Consider the following 16,409-nt stretch of genomic DNA (forward strand, 5'->3'; position numbering starts at 1 on the left):
GACAGGGGAGGACAAAAACCCAACCACCCACCTGGGCTGCTTTTCTTGGGGATAGCATGGACGCCAGGAAGATCTGAGCCACCTCTGCCTGGAGTGATCAGGCGGGGCCTCTGAGGGCTCGGGAGGAGCGGGGAGGCTGGCCCTTCTGCAGTCCTAGAGAGAAAGGCACAGCCTCCCCTCACAGTCCAAGCCCATGGCAGGGCCTGTCTTGGCTTCTGAGACAGGAAAAGGGAGGGCAAGCCTCGTGTGAGGACCACAGAGGACAGCATCCTGCAAAGGAGCCAAGGGCCTGGGCAGGGAAGGTGTGAACCCAGAGGGCAGCTGAGGGGTGCTGAACCTGCAGAGGCTTCAGCCCCTGCAGGATGGGTGGGTCAGCTGGGTACCTACTGAGCTGGGATTTTCTTGAGAACAAGGTGGGGAAATCCCTTCCCAGCCCCAAACTCCTAGATCCTTCCTCTTGACCCAGTGCAGAGTTTTCAGGATTCTGGCCAAATCCCAGCCCAGGCTGTTTACAAAACCCCACTTGCCTCCAGAACCACTCCAGAGGCCTGGCGCTGACCCCCACCTGCCTCGGGCCAGCCTTGGAGTATGGGGCTCTTTTCTCTAAACGGGATGGACAATCCACCCCAGCCACTGCGCCTCATCTGGGCCCGGCACCTGCTGGATTGTGTGGGCCCTCGGCCCCCCCGGGGTCCCGCTAACCACTGTGTAAAAGCTCTGGGCTTCCTTTGACCTTTCCGCTTTGCCTGGTTATGTGGCGGCCATCCCGCTGACATGCCTGCCCGGGCGTCATGGCCGGGCAACTGCTCAGGCCCTGCCCGCAGCCTGCGCCCGGCAGCTCTGCCATCCGCTTTCTCTCCTTCCCCCTGGTTCCTTGCTCTCCCTCTCCTTCTCTCTCTCTCTCTTTTTCACTCTTTTAACATGGTTTTCCTAAAAAGTTTTTTAATCAATCAAATTTGAGGCAGAAAATAGGTTTTGTCACGCCTGGTCCCGGGGTGGTGTGGCTCTCACTCAGGCTTCTGACAGCTCCTCAATGCAGGAAGGAGGCCAAACAGAATGTTTCTCGGGGAAAGTGCCCGTTTCCATGACACTGCCCCTTGTTGTCTGCGCTGCCCCCCTCCTCAAGCTGCCGCTGACACGGCCTCAGCCCTGTGAAAGGGCCTGGCCGGGGAGGGGGCTGTGTGCAGGTGGGGGAGGGGGCAGGAGGCAGCATGGGGATTTGGGGGGGGGGGGCGGGTAGATGGGCCGACAGCTGCCCCGGGCCGCCCCTCGTGGCCTGAGAGGGCTGGGGAGCAGGTAGGGGCGGCAGGGCCTGGAGCCTGGCCCTGTGCTGCGTAATCAGCTGAGCCTCATAAATATGGAGCCGGGGAACTGGGGGTGAGATGGTCCGAAGCCAAGTCCCGGAGGGTCGGCGTCTCCAGCCAGAGGGGACTGACTGCAGGCGGATGAGGCCTCTTCGGGTCCTGGTACGCTGGTCACTGCAGCTTCTTCACCCTTCCCTCCCTGCACCCCTGCCCTCCGGCCTTTCCTTCCACCCCTGGCCTGTGGCAGCCCCCTCCCCACCATCTCTGACTCCCTTCTCACCCTCCCTCCGCTCCAGCACCCCCTGAGCCTCTGGTTCCTTCTGGCTCCCAGGTCCGCGGTTCCCGCGGCAAGCTCCTGCAGGCCCTCTGCGCCTTGTCTGTCCGCCCCGCTTGCCCTAGCCTCCTTCCCACCTCACTCTTTTACCCTCTCCCCTCTCTTCTACTCTTCTTGCTCTCTTTTATAATTAATGATTAGTTTTAATTGGTTTGCTTAGGCGGCCTGACAGCAAATTAACAGAAGGCAGCTCAGGGCTGCCAGGCTCGGGCGAGAGACCACTGCACTTCCCAACCGGTCAGGGGAGGGCAAGGGCAAGGCTGACCTCCAGACTCTGCTTGGGCCTGCGGGCTGGCCAAGCAGGCTCAGCGGATGAGTGAGGCCACACCTGGGCTGGCGCAGTGGCCAATGGGAAGAAGGCAAGAGGATCTTCACATACAATCCAGGCTCACGTTTGTCAACTTTCTCTGTGTGCTTTTGTTCTCTTTCTCCTCCTCATGTCCCCTTCCATGTTCTCATTCATGTTAGGCATCGTCCACATCTTCTGAGATTAAGGTTAGGTAAAAGGAGGGCAGGGGCCCTGTCTTTAGTCTGGGACGGGGCTTCATTCTGATCTTTCCCTGTAGCACTATGGGGTTAGAAGCTTGATAGGTCTGGGCCAAGATCTTGCTTTCACATGGACAGGAGGGAGCAGGTAACAAGGCTTGTTGTCATTGTTAGCTCAGCTGCTGGTCTACAGTCAGCTACCACAGCCCAGAAGCCAAACAGATCCAGTTCTATTTCTGATTTGCCCTGTACCTCTGCACAGAGCTCAACCTCTTGATCCTCAGTTTTCTGGTCAGAATACTTCAGTTAAAGAACATTAGATGAGTGCATGGATGGGTGGATGGGTAGATGGATGCATAGATGCATGAATGGATAGCAGGCAGAGAATGTGGCCAGCATCCCTGAGCACATTACTTCTCTTGCTTAGCTTAGAAGGGTTGCACTTATTCAGCCTTCCTAAGTGTGGGGGGGTCCTCTTCTGCTCTGTGTTTTCCTATTTGGTACCTCCCCCTGGCCTTGCAGAATCCTTCTTTAACTGTAGCAGCTTTCTGATTCTCCACCAAGCCCAGGGTGTGCCCAGTCACTCACTCACACAAGCCAGAACCAAACTTCAGGACTAGTGAGAGGCAGAGAGAGACGGGAGAAGAGGCCCAGGCAGGACAGAGAGAGAAAGTTGAACTTCTCAGGTCCTTCTCCTCCGGGGTTCCAGGATCCACCGAGTGTCCCAGATCCCACCCAGAGACAGCCTCCATGCTTCAGTCAGCCAGGCTGTTGCCTCAGGGGCAGGGGAGGGACAGGACCCCAGTTCTTGTCCTGGTCCCCGCATGGTAAGCGTCTCGGCCCCTCCCCGTCTCTCCGCCACCCCCAACCAACTCCTGGAAAGTTTCCTCCCCGATTGTTCTGTGTGATCAGATCTGCAAGTTGCTCTCTAAGCTTCTTGTCACATTTTGACTTAATGAAGTGCAACTGCTAAGGGATTTGGGTTCAGCACTCCGGTCTCCCGTGCTCCCTTGTTGTCAGAAAACAGGGGTGGTTGGGGACGGCAACACTGCGCTGCAAGTCGTTATCATTCCGGTCAGTCTGTTTAACACAAAATTAAACAAAGAACTAATTAGTGCCTCATGAATTAATAAATGCACAGTTGCCGGGGAGGATGGGAGGGGAGAAAAAGGTGGTAGAAGGGAGATATTGGAGTTGTGGAGTTGGGGGGCTTTGGGGGTTCAAGGGAGGCTGGCCGGGGTGCCTTGAGAGATCTCAGGCAGGCGGGTGTGGGATGGACCGGACAATGATGACGCCCCGCCAGGTCCCTGGCTGGCTGGCTGGGATGTGAGCTCTGACAGCCAAGCCCGCCCGGTGCGTCTCAGCAGAGGCTCAAGGTCTCCATCCTTTGCCCCGCGGCCCAGCCCCACTTGGTCTCCACTTCATCCAGCTTTCCTCTCTGACTGCGTCTTTTTTCCACTCTGCCGACCTCTGCCCCATCTTCCATCTCAGCAGGGCTCCCCTTTCCTCTCTGCTGCCCCCTATCTCCGTCCACCCAGCTCTATGCAGAATCCTAGCTTCTCACCATCTCGGTCAGATGGGCTTCAGCGGTCCATGAATAACACCCCCCACCACCGCCCCAACTGCTCAGAGCCCACCAGAAAGGCCTGTGTCCAGCAGGGTGGGCTCTGCCCCAGTGGACACCCTCCGTCCAGGCAGCCCAGCAAAGGCAGCGAAAGCTGGCTGAGGACCCAGCCCTCCTTAGGAGAACGCGTCAAGTACAATTAGCATTATCTGTCTAAATATGTCCTGGGAACTCGAGGGCGGGCGGCGAGACTGGGTGGCATTCCAAGAGCCCGGTACAAGGTCACCTCACCTCTCGCAATCCCCCCAATCTGATTTGGGGATTACACAGCCTAAGGAAATTGGTGTTATTCCTCTTGCATCATTGATAAGCCACAAATAAGAGAGTGGGGAGGAAAGAAAAAAAACAACCAATAAACAGAAAAACAGTGTGGGTGGAGCCCTGAGGGCCCTGGGGGTGGGAGTGGGGGTGGGGATGCAGGGCCTGGCTCAGGCAAGGGCAGGTGGGCCCAGGTCAGGGGGCAGAGAGCTCCTTGGGTTTTCTGTCCACACGAGGAGTCTGTCCCATTTGAACCTGGCTCCCCAAATTCACACTCTGGGCAGAAGGGCCTGGGCCTGGCAAACTGGGCTGAGTTACATGTTGGTTAAAGACCTCCTATCTTGTTGGACTATCTTCCCTCTCCCTGGGTGGGCCCCCAGCATGGGTTGTGACTTATCAGTGGGACCACAGGGTGGAAGGGGCTGTCTGCAGCTTATCTCTGGGAGCTGAGGCTTCTTGGTCCCCTGGCCCCTGGTCCGCTCTGGCCCCTCTCTCACCCACCTGCTGTAGTGAACAGCTTGGCATCTGTCGTTTTTATTTTCAGGGGCCAGGGGAAGAGAGTGAAGGAATGAGTGTTGCTGTGTCCTGTTACTGTCCCCAGGCCCCCTTGCTCAGCCACTGGAGCTCCAGGGGAGCACCCAACCCTTACACACGCATCTCTGCTTCCACAGATGTGTGTGCAGTACAGCTTGACTTCTCTATCTTTGGTTAGGGGAGCCCTGAGGACCATATTTTCCACTGTGATCAGCCTCTGCAGCTTTCTGAATTTTTTTCAAATTTTGGTTTGGCATGTGCTTCAGTGGTCCAAAATCAGTGCCCACTCCAGGTATTTGAATTTTTGACACCCTTGGCCAACCTGGAACATCAGTCCCTTGGCCCTAGAGGGGGTGGTGGCACATTCTGGGGAATTGTATGTGTCCTGCCTTGAAAGGCTAAGAGGCTCTTCTCTGTCCCTCCTCAGGATGAAGTGACACCCCCACCGCGAGAGAGGAGCCTCTAGGACCCACGACAAGGTAAGGCCTGAGCCCTTCTGGATCCTTGCGTCCTCCCCCAACTGGAGACCATGCACCTGGTATATGTTCACCCTGAGCCGGGCCCAGTCCTGCCGAGCACCCAGGGTGGGTCTGGAAGATGGAGATAGGGAATCGGAGGCACACTCCCCATTTGAACCTGGCAGGAAAAGATAACCCTGGTAGAAGTGTCTCAGATTGATGGTTAGGCTGGAAATGGGCTGGGGACCTGTGGATCACTGACTTTGGGTGTGGAATCTGTTCAAAGCAGCATCAGGCTAAGGTGTCAGCTGCCTGGCAGGACCATGCCCAGCTCTCCATAGTGCTGTCTCCCCCTCTGGCTGCTGCCTCTCTCCCTGGAGGCTCTGCTTGCAGCTCCTGCTTGGGAACCACATGGACTTGAAAGCCTTAGAAGTCCAGTCCTGCCTCTCCTGGGAGGCTGCCACCCAACCCCCTGGCCTCCTCCTCCCACCATGGGACGCTGGCAGGGAGGAGGCCCCAGACTCTGAGCCCAGAGCAGCAGGCTGCTGTCCTTCCTTCCCCTGGCCTGGTTGGGCCTTCACAGACTGTCCCAGTCCTCCGGTGGCTGGAGGAACCTTGGGGGCCACCGGGCCTCGGCCCCAGGCAGTGCTGTGTCAGAGGTGACCGGTGGAACGCCAGTGTTATGTAAATAGCGGGGCCTGCCTGGCGGGCGAGCTAGCTGGCTGCAGCCATCCATCATCCGTGCGCGGCGGGGCGGGGGACAGACACGGCACCGCGCGCCTGGCTCCAAACCTGTTTGTTTTCCCTTTGTCTCACGCGTTTTGGGGGCCCCGGCTGTGACCCGCTCCGGGTTTTGTCCTGCTGGCCCCCTCCCCCGGGAGGATGGGGGGAGGGAAAAGATTCACGCAGCTCCCACCGCGGCATCCCTTTCGGACTTCAAAGGCTCCCCCAGCATTGTCTGTGCCGGCGGGCAGTGGCCCTGAAAACGTGATCAGAGGCGGCCGGTGTAGGGCAGGCCCGGCCTGCACCCTGCGCTCTCGCTGGGGCCCGTGGATTCCTCCCTTTGCCGCCAGCACCACCCTGGTTACAGCTCTGCTCCCCGGGCCTCTCTCCTCGTCTTTTTCTCCCCTGGCATCCCTTCTGACCAGCCCGACCTCGCAGCTGCCCACTCCCATCCTCTCTTAGCCATAGCCCAACACCTCTCTCTTGGTATCAGGACTCCTGGAATGTCGAGAGCTACAACTCTCTGCCCCTTCATGCCATCTGAAGCACAGTGGAGGGCTTTTTGGGATGCAGGGAGCTGGGAAGGACTGGTTCTTGAACATCTGTTTCCCATGCCAGCCCTAGTTTTCTTCTTTTCCTCCACCCTCTTCAGGTAAGGAGACCTTGACTTGCCCAGCCCTTCTTTCTACTTCTTGGCAAGGTTCAGATTGGCTACTTCTGTCCTGAAAGTCAGCCCCAGGTGCTTCCATTCTCTGGAGCAAGGCTTGGCAAAATATGGCCAGAGGGTTAACTTTGGCCCCCTGCCTGTTTTTGTAAATAAAGTTTTATTGGAACATAGCCACATCCACTCATTTGCATATCAGTTATGGCTGCTTTTACTCTAAGATGGCAAAGCTGAGTAGCTACAGCAGAGCATGTTTAGCCTGAAAATTTACAGTATTTACTCTCTGGCCCTTTACAGGAAAAGTTTACTGTCTCTCACTCTGGAGTTTTTGGCTCCTGTCCGCTGCTCTCTCTTTTTTTAAGTAGTCAAATAGACATACCATGAAGTTTACCATTGTAACCATTTTTAAGTGTTCTGTTCCCTAGCATTAAGTACATTCACAGGGTTGTGCAACTGCTGTCCTGCTCTGTGCTCATGTCTTGCTCTGAGGCACCTGGGCAGTTGTCAGGGAGCCCCATCCCTGAGCTTACGGGACTGCTTGCAGTCCTGGTTCCTTTGGGGCCTCCCTTTCTCTCTCTCATCTCTGTAGGACCTCATCTCCTCCTGAGTCCCACCTCTCGAGAAGTCCCGCTTGTCCTCTCCTTGACAGTTTCCTCAGAGCTCTTGCTCCCAGCATCCCAGGAGCCTTGTATCTCCATCCTGTAGCCTTTAGAAATTCTCAGGTCCAGTTTCCTCTTCTGCAAGATAAGCAGAATATCTCATTTGCAGTATTATTCAGACAAGTTGTTGTGGTTCAGTCGCTTGGTCATGTCCAACTCTTTGCGACCCCAAGGACTATAGGCCAGCAGGCTCCCCTGTCCTTCACTATCTCCCGGAGTTTGCTCAGATTCATGTTCATTGAGTCAGTATGCTAACCATCTCAAGCTTGTGAGTGGATAGGACTGAAGGTGTCTGACAGGTAGGCAACACCTACCTCCTTTGTTCCCTCCCTCCTTTGTTCCTTTATACCTGCCAGAGCAGGGGTCTTCCCCCGGGCATGTTGGAGGCAGCAGTCAGCCCTCAGAAGGTTCCATGCAGAGCCCCTCTCCTGCCCCAGGACCTCTGAGTCCCTCATCTTTGAGAAGCTGAGACTCCTCGCTTGAGCGATGCTGTGGAAGATGCTCCTCTGGGGGTGGACTGGGTGTCCCTGAGTTCTCAGATCAGTCCCACATCCTGCACATCTGCTACAGGGCCCTGGGAAGTTGCATCACCTCTCGAGCACCAGTTTTTTCATCTGTGAAAGGGACTGCTATGCTCTGCTCTTCAGGCTTGTTGCAAGGAAGAGCTAGGATACAGGGAGGAAAGCTATGATCCTGGGGGCTGCTGAGGGCAAAGCAGGCCGAGCTGGGCTTCATTCTGGGGAAGGTGGGAACCAGGCTGCAGTTCTAGGGAGAAGGCCCTGGATGTTATGTGGGCACTTGCTCTGTCCAGGGGCAGGGACCAAGGCTGCACATCACTACTGAGCTAATCTGGGATCCGGGCTCCAAGCTCCAGAGGAAAGGTTGGCAGGGAGAAGAAGAGGGGAGGAAATTGAAGCTGTGCAGCTGTCAGAGGTCTGAGCTGGAGCCGGGTCCCCGCACAGATCACTAACTGCCCTTTCCTGCTGCTCTTGCTGCCATCTCTCTTCCCGTCCTCTCGTTAAGGGCTCCCGGCCTTTTGTAGGCTTCTGTTCCCCTCCAAGCCTTCTCTCTACATCCCATAGTTTCTCTTCCTCCTCACCTCCCCACCACCCGTGCTGCCACCCCCAACTCCATGGCGCTCTCTCTTTCTCCCTCTCTCTCCTTTTCATCTACTCCGAAGGCTTTACTTTACTTCCTTGTCACCCTAATTGATTGCATTAACCTTTCAGCGTATTGGATTTCCTCGGCAGCGTGCAGAGAGCCCTGCGCAATATGCTTATAATCTGAGCCATAATGGACAGTTTGTAGTCAACAAGCCCCTTCTCCCATCTCTGCCATCGCTCCCGTTGACATCTTTCTTGCCCAGGCCACCATGGCCACTTCCCCTGCCTGCCAGGGTGGGGCGGCAGAAGGGGGCTGAGAAGCAGCAGGCAGAGCTGGAACCCATTGATAGATTTCCCTGCCTCTCCCCTGCCTCTCCCCTCGTGGCTCTGCCCTGGCCCCACCTCTGCTCTTCCAAGCCCCCCAGCCTGGGCCCATGTCTGGTGGGTCCTCGCTGCTTCTAGACTTTCTGTCTAATGAATGACTGATGGAGCCAGCTTGGATTTGGCAAATAAGAGAGTTCCTGGGCTTCCCTGGTGGCTCGGTGGTAATGAATCTGCCTGCCAGTGCAAGATACATGGGTTTGATTCCTGGGTCAGGAAGATCCCCTGGAGGAGGAAATGGCACCCCACTCCAGTATTCTTGCCCGGACAATCTTATGGACAGAGACGCCTGGAGGGCTACAGTTAATGGGGTTGCAAAGAGCTGGGCATGACTACATGACTGAGCATATGCACATATGATGATTCCACCAAATGGTCCTCAGAGGAAACCTCGATTGCCTGGGAGGTTTGGGGGAAGGTGACGGTGACCGCTCCAGGAGATCAAGGGTAGCTAAGAGGAAGAGTCTGAGATCTCTGGGCTTGCCTGGCCCCTGAGCTAACCAGAGGCCTTTCTGGAACTTCTGGAAGCCAGGCCCACTCCTGGAAAGGTGTGGGAGCATAGGGGAGATACAAAAAAGGGGATCTGCTAAAGGCAAGGGAAGAGAGACAGACAGTGCTGGGGCTGGCCTGGGTGCTCCAGGTAGCAGTGGCCTTTCCCAGTGGGTGAAGATGTGGATCTGTGGACACACTGGGCCCCATCTTCTCCACAGTCCCAGGATTGTATGATCTGGATCCTTGGTGGGCGATGTCTCAGTCTTTGTTTCCCATCTGAGGTTTGTCAGCAGCTTTGAGCAGAACCCCTTGCCAGGTGGTAAAGAACACACCTGCCAGTGCAGGAGATGTAAGAGACGCAGGTTTGATCCCTGGGTTTAGAAGATCCCCTGGAGGAGGGCATGGCAACCTGCTCCAGTACTCTTGCCTGGAAAATCCCATGGACAGAGGAGCCTGGTGGGATATAGTCCATGGGGTCACAAAGAGTCGGACATGACTGAGCAACTCAGCATGCACGCATGCACCTGCCTTCATCAAAGGAACGTAAATGTGATACAGGCAACCGGGCTCCAAACCAGGGAGAAGCCTTTGCAGGGCAGGAGGGCTTGGCCTGGCAGGAGACTGGCACTGGGAGAGGCCAGAGAAATGAGAGCTGGCTTCTCAGGTTGGTAAGAATGGGCTCCCTCTGGTGGGTTCTCAGATGGGCACCTGCTCATCCAGCATCAGGCAGAGGAGCCAGCCCCTGCCAGCCACCTGGTTCTGGGATCTTAGTGAGTTCTGAGATCCAACGGGGCATTGGTCCTGGCCAGGGCTGCCAGCCCTCAGACCTGAAGCCTGGTCAGCTGAGCCTTCATTCATAACAGGATGGACGTGGGGTTGAATACATTAGTGTCAGGCCCGAGGAGTAGGATGCAAGCTCCCCTTAGCCCTGGTGGTACTGCTCTCTCCCTCCACCCTCTGTCCATCATCTTCCCCTTCTCACCATCCCCCCCCAACCTCCCATCGCTCCATCACTCCAAAGGGCAGGCTTTGCTAGAGGAGGCTGGACTAGGTTCTTCCCATCCTCTCCCAGGGATTTGGGGGGTGGGCAGAGGGCACGGCAGTGAGAAGCCAAGCAGCGAATTAAAGTTTGGTGATTGTCAGTGTCAGGAGAGGCTAAATAACCCTGTAACTAGTATGAAGGTGAATTCACGGTCTGCTGCACATGGAAAATATGAGTGCTCTGTGAGACGAGGAGAGTGAGCGCAGAGTCTGCCCGCCGCGATGGGCAGCCTCCTCTCCAGGGACCCGGGCGGGGAGGCAGGAGGAGGGCCGTGCACTCTCCCATGCTTGCCAGGGAGCAGACGCCCAGGAACCCCAACCAAGTATTGAACAGGGGCGGGTGGGGGGCAGCTCAGAGGCTTGACAACCTGCTGGCCGGGCCCCTGGGCCCCAGGTAGACATTTGTAAGCCCCAGCAGTATGCACTTATGGAGACCAGCCCAGGCCCAGGATGCCAACTCATCCTCCCCCAGTCCACACGAATTGACTAATCACCGGTCCTTATTGAGCATGTCCTCTGTGCCAGGCTGTGTGCTGCATATGCCCTTATGACAACTCAATGCCGTAAGTGCTATTAGCATTCCCCCTTTTTGTCCCCACTTTTTATAACCACTTTATTGAGGTGTAATTCACATGCCAAGTGTACAGTTCAGTGGTTTTTAGTATATCCACAAGGTTGTGCCACCATCACCAGGATCTAATTTTAGACTATTTCCATCACCCCAGAAAAAAAAAAAAAGCCGGTGCTCATTAGCAGTCACTCTCCATTCTCCCCGACCCTCAGCCCTAGGCAATCGCTAATTATTATTCACTTTGATGCTGAGGAAATGGAGGCTCAGAGAGGGTCAGTGATTTGAGTGAGGTTACACAGCTGGTGAGAGATGGAACTGGAGTTTGAACCCAGGGAGTGGAACTCCGGTGCCTGTACTCCATGCGGGACTGCCTGATGTCCTGGCTGCCCCGACACACACAGGTGCCCTACCAGATGTTTCTAACAGCATGGGCTCAGGCGTGTATGAGCACTATCCGAACACGTAAGCCCAGGTGGCAACACGCATGTCTCTCCCCAGGTACACTTGCAATTCCACATAGAAAAATTCACACCCCCCAGAAGGACAGCCAACCCCCGCCCCCTTCTCTCCTAGCCAAGCTCCTGGAGGGGAGGGGTTGGCACAGGGGCTGACAGCAAGGGAGCCAAAGTGGCCAGTGAGACCTGGGTGGTTTGGAGCTTTAAAATGAAGAATACCCATTATCTCCTGTAGCTGATAATTGTAACTGAAATAAAATGCCAACACAACATTCCAGAACAGGTCCCTGCCCAGATTGGGGCCACAGGCTGGGCCGTGCCCCTGGGGGCAAGGTAGCAAACTCAGTTCCCTACATCGTACTTTCTCTGTCTTTTCTTCTCTTTCCTTCTGTCTCTTTCTCACTCTCTTTTACTTCTACCCGGTTTTCTCTTTCCCTTTTTCCCCTCCCACCTGCCTCTTTCTTCTCCACACACCCACTTTCCCACCCTAAAACTAAAAAAAAAAAACCTTTTGTGACCCTACTTCTGCACTTGAGAAATTAGGGAATTAATGTGAAACTGTTACTATTCTGATAAGAGATACATGCAAGGATGAAAGACAAAGGGGAAGGGAGAGAATGAGTCTGTTGGATTTGGTTTGGGGTTTTTTTTCCTCCTTCTTCCCTCTCCCTCCAAAGCGGAAGATCCGGCCGGGCCAGTTTGGATATTTATTAAGAAAAAGCCAAAGATAATTAACTTTTTTGTTTTTGTTTTGTTTGCGGGTGCCTCCCCTGCTGGCACTCCTGACTGCCTGGCAAATTAAACCTGCTCCCTGCTCCCGGGAGCTGGGCTGCCAGCAACTCGGCTACTGCCCGCCCTGAAACTGCCGGGCCCAGCGGCTGCCCACCCGGCCACCCACCTTGGGTTGGAGATCTAGGGTCACTTTATGCTACCACCGGTGCCACCTCTCCAGGCTCTTCTGACTCCAGGAGCAGCCTCAGAGAGTGGGGTAAGTGGCCTGGGATGGCGGGGGGTGAGAGAGGAGGGCCTACTATTGGGGTTATGGCCAGCACTTCCCTAAAAGGAAATGGGGGTGAAAGACTGAGCTCTCCCATGGGGCAAGGGTAGTCCTTCTGGCCAGTTAAGCCGGTTGGCTTCCCAGAAGAGGGAAAGAACAGGGAATGAGCTGGAAGTGCAGGGAGAGGCCAGATTTGGGCCACGTCCATCCCCGGCTCTTCTCCCAGAAGGCTGGTACACTGCCAGGGCCCATGGCTCCTGGGAATGCTCTGGAGAAGGCTGGGGGCCACAGGACCATCCCATGATGTCTGGCCACCCTGGGCATCAGGCCCCGTCCTCCTCTCACATCTGACCCAGTCCAGGCCATCTGGGGACCCGGCTGGGTGCCTAGAGAGCCGGCACCTGGGTCAGAAGCTGGCTGCCTCTGGTCTGCTGCCCCAGAACTGTGCAAAGCCCTGAGGCCAAGCGGTGACCTGGGCCCAAGCCATGTCCGTGAGCCAAGAAGGTGGCACTTATAGACCTCATTCTCAGTGGGGGACCAAGTTGAGGGCATCTGAGGAGCCAGGACAGCCAGTGAGGAGGCGGGTCCTCTCCAGGGCCCGGCCCAGCCCTAATGCTTGGGGGTGGAGGTGTGCGTTGCCCCTCTGCTAAATTAATATGCCTCAGCCCCTTCCCTGACAGGGCCCTCTCCCCTGCCCCCCAGCTTCGTCCTTAGCCCGGCAAGCAGGCATCAGTGCGTGTGGTCCCTCCAGGTAGGGAACCTGCTCTGGAGCTGGGCACAGAGAGGAGGGCATCTTCCAGGGATTTTGCTGGCCCCCTTTTTTTTTCTCTGAAATATAAGGATGTGCAATTTTTTTGGTTTCAATTTAGCATTGGAGAATTTTATAATTTAGTAATTAAAATCTCTGATAGGCTTTAGAAATTGCAGCTAATTGAATTTAATGGGAAGATGATTTTCAATTTTATTTGATTACCGGGACCCCTGGCATCGGTATTTATGGGAAAAAAATGGGAAATGTGCTGTGTGGGCTAAGATGGCATAATTGAATTAGGGATAATCGGATTTCTCCGTCATGAATTTCACTATAATTTTCCTATAATTTTCCATTAGATATCTAGTTTACAAATATTCACAAAGAAATGAAGCTCTTTCGGAATGGAGATTGCTGGCTAACAGGATTACGGGGCCGAGCGTGCGGCGGCTCTGCCAGCCCCTAAACCGCCATAATGCGTTCCTTGTATCTGCCTTACATTTAGCTTGAGCCCGGCCTCATCCCCTGGCTCTGCTGGGCCTCCCTGCCCTTTGTTTCCTCTTCATCCCGTCTTCCCTCGGCCCCGACACCAAAACCATCCAGGGCCCAGGACCGCTCTCACCCAGTCTCAGGCTATCCCCGTGCCCTGCGCCATGGCGACCAGGCTCTTCCCTCTGTCCCCACCATCCTTCCCGTCCACACTTTGCTGACTTAGGGCTCTTTCTGACACTCTTCCACCATCCGCCCGGGGAGGGCACGCACACGCGGGCACATGGGCTCCCTCGCAGGTGTGAACATGCTGGCTCACAGGCGCACACAGTCGTCTGGCCAAGGCTCTAGTGCCCTGGCCCAGTCGCCTCAGAGGGAACCAGTTTATTGGGATCGTGGGGTGGGGTGCAAGAACAAAAGGAGCTTTGTTCAAGTTTATGTGAAAGTTACGAATTCAAAATGAGAGCAGATAAAGCATGAGATACCTGGTGTGTAAACAGGCTGCTGAGTGAGAAGGCCCCGGGCTCGGGAGGGAGAGAAAAAGAGTGGGCAAACCGGGGATGCGAGGGCTCTGGGAGCCGTCGAGGGAACCTTCCCCGGGGAGAGCTGACAGGCTTCTCAAGACCCCTGTGAGGGGCCCAGTGGGTGGCATGGCTGTGTAGGGCTCCTCGTTTTCCCTTGGGGGTGGGGAGCATGAGGAGGAGCCGGTGGCTCCGGGCCCAGGGCCTTGAGACCAGGAGGAGCTGTGGCTTTGGGCTTTCCATCCTCGGGGCCCTGGGCACAGAAACTGTGGCCTGGCCTCAGGGTTACAGGGGTGTTACCACATCAGGGTTCTCAAGGCAAAATGGGCCACAGGCTCAGAGGTGCCAGAGTCCTGGGCCTCTCCCCTTCACACAAAGGGAAAGAGAGATCCGGGGACCCCGCCGTGACACGGCCTGTGACTCACATCCATGACCTCAAAGCCTCAGCCTTCTCAGGTCTCAGATCATAACATGCCAGGATGGCCTCATTTTCTGTGTGTCTCAGGAAGGAAGGCCCCTCACTCTTGGGCAGCGCTTTTTATGCCGGCAGTAGCTGATGGGGGCCATCATCTTGGCAGGGCTGAGGCTCCCTGGGCTGTTCCCGCCTCCGTCTACTACTGGCTGTGCTTGGCGGGAGCCCCTCTAACCCACCTTGCCTGCTCCCCCTTCCTTCCAGCTCTCTCAGTTCTACCCTTCAGCCATTCCTCTCCAGCCTTGGTCCACCAGAGGTCCAAAGTTATTGTGCAGCCAATCCTATCGGCCCTGTGGTGGGTAACTGGCAGGCAGGCCCTTCCAGGCCCTGACCACCATCCTCAGAAGTCCAGAAGGACATTCATAGCAGCCTATAGGCCATGTGGGCCATATATGCAGGGAGCTCCCCATAGGTGCATATTTCAAATGCAGCCAGAAATTCCCCTTTCACCTCTATGTCTTCAGACTTCTGTCTACATCACAGTTGCCCACATCAGGAAGCAGACAGTCAGATTGGGATTTGGGTTGGGCTGCTTGCTGTTACAACCCAAAGCTATAAGCCTTGCTTTGGGGAGTCAGGGGTGGGAGGACCCAGAGGCACGTGTGTACCCCAGAGCAGTCCTGGAAGCCGCAGTGCCCTCTCTGAGATCCTGTGTGGGGAGCAGAACCTTGTGGCCTCACTGCTTGATTGCCCTGTGCCAGCAACATCTAGGAAACACTGAGCTTGGTTTGTTTAAGGAGCTCTGGTCACTTATTCAAGATTTTAGGGCTGGGGTACTCTCAGAGCTCTTGGGCCTCTCCAGCTATTCATCCTCAGTAATGATGGGGCAGACCTGAAGGGTAAAGTTTGTGTGACCACCAGGGATGGGGGTTGCCAAGAAGGCATCAAGGAGGGCAGTCAGATGGGGAAGCGACGCTAACCTCCCTGTGAGGCCACTTGGAACTAAAGTGCAATTTTTTAAAAAAAGAACAAAAATAAGGGGAAAGTGGGAGAATCAGTAGATAGTTAAACTCCCTGACATCTTTGCCCCAAGGTCTCCCTAGGTCCCTCCCTTTGCAAAATAGAAATATTGCAAAAATAATCCAGCGCCATTTTGCTGAACTTTGCCCAAAGAACAGAGAGCAGAAAGTCTGGGCTCCGAGCCCCTCATTGAAGTGTGGCCTCCCCTGAAACAGGATAGGGGAAGAAGGTAGCAGGCTGGGTGCAGGAGGGCCCGAGGGAGAGCTGGGGACAGTGAAGTCCAGGTGTTTCACCTGCAAACCCGCCAGCTTCCTGCTCACCTGCCTGCTTCCTTCCTCGCACTGCGCCCCCCCACCCCACCCCCGTGGGTAACCTAGGTGACTAAAATTGAAGGCATCTCAACATATCTGGCTACAGCGGGAACTTCTGGGGACAGAAGGACCCACCAACGTGCTTTCTCTGAGGGTGAAAAGAGGGCAAGGAGAGAACAAGTTGCCTGGTCCAGCGATGAACTGGCAAACTGGAAATGTGGCGATGTCCGAGGGGGCAGCCGGCAGGACGCTGGCTCCTCGGCAGAGGGTTGTCTGGGCCCTGTCTGCCCGGGCCCTGCATGGGGTGTGGCGGAGGCAAGAGGCCGGGTTGGAAACCCAAGTGACAGCGCGGATCCGTGGTGTGGGCGCTCCTAGGACTCGTAGCCAAGGCGGGGTGAGAGAGGAGATGCTGCCCCGGCGGCTGGGCCGGGGGCTGAACTTCCGGCAGCAAGAGGAGCAGGACGGTCCCGAAAGCAGAGACGTAGAGGGGACCTGGGTAGACCAGGGATCAGGGTGGTGCCAGGGTGCATTTAAATGCAAAGTCAAACCGAAGTGGTGGAACCTCGGGGGTCCCTGCACTCGTGAAGCCTGCGGGGGGCCACGGTGTGCGAAACAGCGCGAGCCTCCGCGCGTGTTCCGCGGGACACCCAGGCCCACCGCCCCCGAGTCTTTTCTCCTCGGAACTAAAAAACACCAACAGGGATGGGGGAAGAAAGAAAGCCCCTGGTACCCCGCACCCCAAACCCGAGGGGCGCGCGAGGGGGGAGCCGCTGAGTAAGGCTCAGTAGGCGCGACCCCGAGGCGCTCACACCTGCGCCCGC

At 56.1% G+C, this 16,409-nt stretch overlaps 1 protein-coding gene across 2 annotated transcripts in view; it reads left to right on the plus strand.

Annotated features, from left to right (window-relative positions):
• The window catches only part of CASZ1 (castor zinc finger 1), a 152,130-nt gene that overhangs the window by 81,019 nt on the left and 54,702 nt on the right, over positions 1-16,409 (plus strand). For both annotated transcript variants that reach the window (XM_061160418.1, XM_061160419.1), the window contains exon 3: positions 4,968-5,019. The gene's annotated coding sequence lies outside the window, so the exon portion shown is untranslated. The remainder of the gene's footprint in view (positions 1-4,967; positions 5,020-16,409) is intronic.

This window comes from Dama dama, chromosome 14, assembly GCF_033118175.1.
Source record: "Dama dama isolate Ldn47 chromosome 14, ASM3311817v1, whole genome shotgun sequence".
In the NCBI taxonomy this organism is placed as follows: Eukaryota; Metazoa; Chordata; class Mammalia; order Artiodactyla; family Cervidae; genus Dama; species Dama dama.